This window comes from Toxotes jaculatrix, chromosome 13 (assembly GCF_017976425.1).
Source record: "Toxotes jaculatrix isolate fToxJac2 chromosome 13, fToxJac2.pri, whole genome shotgun sequence".
In the NCBI taxonomy this organism is placed as follows: domain Eukaryota; kingdom Metazoa; phylum Chordata; class Actinopteri; family Toxotidae; genus Toxotes; species Toxotes jaculatrix.
The window spans coordinates 4,819,695-4,825,821 of NC_054406.1; positions in this window are offsets into that span (position 1 = coordinate 4,819,695).

A 6,127-nucleotide genomic window follows, 5' to 3' on the forward strand; every position below is an offset into this window, starting at 1 on the left:
GGGAACGTTGTAACCCAAATGACAGGCAGATCCAGCCTCAGTGTGACAGTGATATACAGTAAACACCCCTGCAGGCTGAAAACAGGCGAGGGCTGGGGAGGATGGCAGTGATATGTGAGAGAATGGCTTGCCAGACTTGTTATTATAACAGGACGTGGCCATTTGCGGCTCGGCTCGGCACGCATCCAGCTGCAGAATTGCATAATATGAGAATAGGAAATTCTGCTGATAAACTTGCTATTGTTCCAAAGTGCCAAGCAGACCAGCAACATAAACATAACATGGGCCTGTCCGCTGGTTAGTCCAAACAACAACGCTGGCTTTGTGTGATGAATATTGCAGGGTGTTGTGTACACCAGTATATTACACCAGTTTTTTTGTGTATTTTTTGCACATTTGAAGCATAAGAGTAAAAACCGACCATTTACACCAAAGTTCCAGTCACGACGTCAGATTTGGCAGAAAAGCCTCTGCTCTTTGAGGCGGTTTTCAAAGACTCTGATTGAATATGATTGGATGGCACTAATCAGCTGGAAGCCCAACAGCTGAAGAATGAACTGGTGATTGTAAAGCATGAGTGAAGCAGCTGATGCCAATCAGCCTATACGAGCCTGACCTCAGTGATCTGCCTGAACTAACAGTAAGCCTCCCTTTGTGGAAGGAAAGGTCTCCCCAATTACAGCTGAGACATGCTGCCAACTGCCAGTTAACCTAATAGCACCCACCTTTGTAGAAATGTGTATCATTTTTAACGCAAGTAGTTTTATTTCTATAGCCCAAAAAATATGTCCGTAGACTCTCTCTTCATTTGCATGAAGAAAAACTCAACACAAAAACACGTGTGTGTGTGTTCCTCAGTGCTTTCCAACTCGCCCACCAAAAAGGCCATGAACACATACTTAATTTTAAAAAGGAAAAAAAAAAGCAAAGTAATCTCTTTAAACAGCTGGACACTGTAGATTTTAGCTAACATTTCTCAAACAGGGGTAAATAACACATTTGTTGAGGACTATTTTCAGCTGCGGAATAATACACATTTGATGTTTTAGTGAGTATTTACAGCAGCGGGACTGTGTGTGAGGGTGTGTGTAGGACTGACTTTTACTGCTTACTGATTTACTGCGATGGTGTTCATGGTAATGAAGGAATATTGTTTTTTTTTGTGTATGTTTGTTTTGGGGTTTTTTTGGACAAAATGAAGCTCCATGGCACAGAAAAATAAATCATATCAGGCTTTGAACACAGACAGTATTTGTTAGTAGGATCAATTAATTGTTTTGATATTTCCATGAGATCTTTTGACAGTAAGAAAAACAGAATATCAGCATGTTTCCTTTAAATGGGGTAAGTATTGTTTCATGTGTTTACAGAGATGCATGTTGATAAAATATACAGTGTATGACTGTAGAGAGGTCGCAGAGGTTCCTCTCAACATCTTGAAAAAACTGTTACTATTATTAGACTCAGTCTCTTGACACAAATGATCGTACAATCAAATAAAAAAAGACATACAGTAAATATAGATTGTAGCCTTTTAAATCTAAACATCTAACAATACTCCAGAGACGTTGTTAGCGCGGCCTCAGGACTCTTTCTCTCTCACAAACAAACACCTCTCCCCTCGGTCAGAGCGTAAGGTGGCCTCCTCACAGTCTTTGTGTATAACGAGATGAAATGTGGTCTTGGTAAGTGGGTGCAGTTTGATTCAGAAGCAGTGGAGAAGCAGCAGCAGCGGCGACGCCTCAGGGGATCTCCATGCATGCAGGTTATATCAGGTCAGGATTGTAGCTGGATACCCTGCAGCGGCCGGCAGAGTTGGTATCCTGCCCTGTTTTCATTTCCAGCCGTCCGCTCAGGGACCAGTTCTGGTGGAATTGGTTTAGCCCCAGGTAGCAGTGGATGAGGAATCCATATTTCCAGCTAAATAGGGAAATCTGCACGTCTGTTCGGAGCAATAACCTCATCATCAGTGGTGAAAAACCAGACGTGTATGGCTCAGAGACAAAGGGTTTGCATTGTTCCTTTTGTGTCTTCATGTGCAGGAAATAGCTTTTTTTCTTTCTTTAAAAAAATTACAACTATTGGCAAATTTCATTGTAGTTTAGCTGAAGTGAGTTTTGGATGACATGTGGAACAAATGGCTCATGATATACATTTCTAAACACTGTATTTCATGCAAGGATAACACAACAAAAAAAACCCACCATTTCCCAGGATCACAACACATCACATCTCTGACTCAAGATCCAGTTGTTCCAGCCATGACTTGGAATATGAAATGATTTACAGCAAGGCACATTTTTAACCCACATTAAAACTCAGAGCTGCTCCCCTGAGCCAGAGGAACACAAATATAAACATCACTTCATCTACTCAATAGCAAAAACAAATGGCTGGTTAAGTCAGGCAACGAGCCTTGTGCACATTCTTCCACCAATGGATTTTTCATCTGCTGCGAAGGCTTTCGTCTCTTCTTCAGCATCTGTTACTTGGAAATTTGAATACAGCATCAATCTGAGGTGGTAAAAGTTTCTGGAAATGTTTCTGTCATGTGAGGGTGCAGAATCCTGAGGGGCATTAATTCTGTAAATAGAGGGTTTAGAATATCATAGGGAAAAGAAATTAGAAAAATGTGGTTATGGTGACTTATTATGACTTATCTTTTTTTTTTTTCCTTTGGTAATGTTTAAAAATGCTCTTGTGCAAAGAAAATATAAAAACATGCTACTGTGAATCATTTTTGAACCATGCTGGGAGAGAAGGTTGTGAACCCATGCATACTTTATAAGTTTATTTTCAAAAGACATTTCTGTCACAGACATTTGTTTAGCATTTAATATCTTTAGATTCAGACTGCAACAGCTGGTCAAAAAAAAAGGAGTCAAAGCCCGTCCAGTAATATCTGGAAATAGATAACACTGGACAGGCAATGCAAAATATAAACTATTTTGTCATAAAAGAAATTCACTGAAAGAGGAAGAGGATGGAAGAATATAGGACAAAGATACAAACTGTATATGATTGTTAAAGGTGTATTTACATATATTCATTGATCTTTTTTTTATATCCTTTCAGAAACCTTCATAGGCCTTCGAGCACTCGTACCTGGTTGATGAGTTGATGCGCGACACCTTTTGCTGATTGCTCTCCTTCTGATTGGTCAGTGCTGCTTGTCTGATTACCTGTGGTATGTGGTCTGTGATGATGGGTTTTTTTTGTGTACTGTAGCTTTGTTCTTTTTATTTCGTTCTCTATCATGTTTTCATCAGTGTCCAATGAAAACAGTGCATCTCCAAAAATGCTGGTTTAACATAAGGGAACATTTAATCCTTCAGTTTATGTGCTGAGAAAACTCTCTTACTTCTTATCTTACCAAAACATTTAGAAACCCAAATCACAAAGTGGAAAACAAAGCTTTTCGATGTACACTGTATTAACCAGACAGAGACCAGGTGAAATACATTGATTGGGAATGCGCAACACACCTAGGAGCTAAATTCGTCTTAAATGTATTCTGAGGAGCAGCAGCACTGCTCAACTTTGAAGAAACTATACATATTAGATCTGAAGGCCGTGTATAACTACTGTATGTGGGGCTGCCTTTACTCAGATTGAGTCTGACTGCATGGGGGGACATGGCATTGAGACGAAACCACTCCGGATGGCCTAGAGCAGAAACTGGATCAAACTGTTGACCACAAGTTTGGCTCTATTTGTACGTGTGTGTGTTTGTGTGTGTAAGTGTGTGAGTGTGTGTGTGCGTCAGAAAGAGAAAGACAGAAGCTATTTCAAGTGGAGGGCTTTTAGGTGAGGGTAGAAATACTGGGGGTCTCTGAGCAAAGCTGACTGAGAGCAGCCGAAAGAGTTTCTACATATTAAAACTCAGCCATCTTGAAAAGACTTGAAATGTTTTGTGCAGTTGCTGATGCTGAGGTTTCCTCACGGAACATCAGATTGATTATTGTGTGCTAACAATCACTGCCTTGTTGTAAACATCTGTTTTGCGTGCTAGCTAACGTGCTGGTGGCTTGCAGTTCAACGTTTTCATGGCAGCCACTTGCACAAAAAACGTCAAGCAAAAACAGAGAGGGAACACGCATGAAATGTCTTCCTTAAGTAAAACTCAGACAAACGACATCCAGTCCCTTTTTGCCACATTAACAATTTAGCTAGCTTGTTTTCTGGTTCAAACACCCACTACTGAAGCCAACAAGACTTTCAGAAACTCAAAATAGCTGAACTGAATTGAGTAGTGTGCCCTTCATGTTGATTAAAAGTGAAGTCCTGTGTCTTAACTGCATTTTATCTATGGTTTTTAGTAAAATGCTTTGACAACTTAAAAGTTTACTCCTAAATAGCAAACTTTAGCATGTTATCATGGTGTGCTAAGGTGGTGAACACTGAAAATATTATACCTTGTAAACATTAGCATTTTAACATTGTCACTATGAGCATGTTAGCATGCTAAAGTTAGCATTAAGCTCAAAGCGCCACTGATTCCAGCATGGTTATCACCTCCAGGGTGGTACCCAGTGTGGTTTCAAATCCCATACGCCTACAGCTTGTTGGTGTAATCTGTTTGTTTCCATTTTACATAGAGGAAAACACTGCATCATTAATGCCAGAGATGTCCCTCATTTCACCGTGTCCCATCATGTCCTCCTCCACCCACGGCCAACAGTAAATCCAGATGTAAGCCAAGCACTCGCTTTACTTTTCAGCCGCAGATCCCGGGCAGAGATCTGCGTCCTGACAACAGCAACCAGAAAGCAATCAGACTCTGCTCTCAAGAGCCACAATTAGATTTGTAGCGTTTTCGCTCCAGACTTGGTGTTGAGCAATCCGCCAGCCCAGACTACACCCTGCTATGAGTTCATTAAGAAACTACCCACACTACACCCATTCATCTCAGTCAGCAGGGTATGCAGGAAACCAGAACCCCATTTCCAATACACAATCACACAAAGACCCCAGCACGGATGGCTTGCATTGTATCATTGACTTTTCTTCCTGCGCATTCAGATATTTGCTTAAACCCTTTGGTGCGACTGCGCTTTGTTCTGATTTTGTAGGATTAAGTTAAGAAAACATTTGCATGCAGGTACGACCACAGGGGATCAAAGCCATGGTGAACATGAGAAGCGCTGGCTAAATAAAGCAGGAGGGAGAAAAGGTTAGCATGTACAGTGCAGTCAGAAGAAGCTAAAAGTAGGTCACTTGGCAGAAAGCCATTTGTCTTGCAACAAAATGGTGAGTAACATGACCGAAGGTGGAGGCAAAGGTCAGGAATCCCTCTTAAAAATCGCATTTGTTTTCTCTGTGTGCATATTTTAAAAGTGTGTGTGTGCGCGCTTTGGTTGCACTCTGAAGCACCGTGTATCGAAAGCCAGAGGCACTGGCGGCCTTTCCCGTCCACCAACATGTTTGGGGTTGGGGGGGTTGTTGCCTCGTTTAGATCCTTCACTTCCCAGAATTCCCACCCGCATCGCCCCTGCCCGCAGAGCACAAAAGGATGGATGGATCCTCTCCATAAATAACCAGCAGAGCAAAGCCAAAACCACTATGTTTTTCTCTCCATGCTTTGTTTCAAAGCCCCGGATAGCTCGCTCCAGAAAGTAGCTCCTGTCCAAATGTGCTGGATCCATCACACGGGCAGATAAATCTTTGGTGCACATTTAAATAAGGGAACAATAAAAGCATGGAATTTGATAAATAGAGAGAAGAAAACTGAGCTGAAATTGAATATGATCAGATTAGACTGACTTGCATGCACTTGTGATTGTAAATATAGAATAATGTCTGAATGTGTTGATATAATGGAGAGTTATTTTTTACTGTGAAAGGAAATGAGTCTAATCACCTAACACATCACTTTAAATTACTTGGTCGAGTCATAATAGTGAGCTGATATTGTTGCTCGATGTCTGCTGGATCTGTAATTTGTCAATATTATGTTTGCTGCCCCAAGTAACCAAAAAATGAATTAATGCTGGTTTGAGCTTCTTCTTCTTGACAATAAAGGATTTATCAATTGCAAACACACATTTAGAAAAAATAAACAAATAAAAGAAAAAAAAAACAAAAAACTAATTATCATTGCCCTAAACAATGATTCATATTGTGTTCA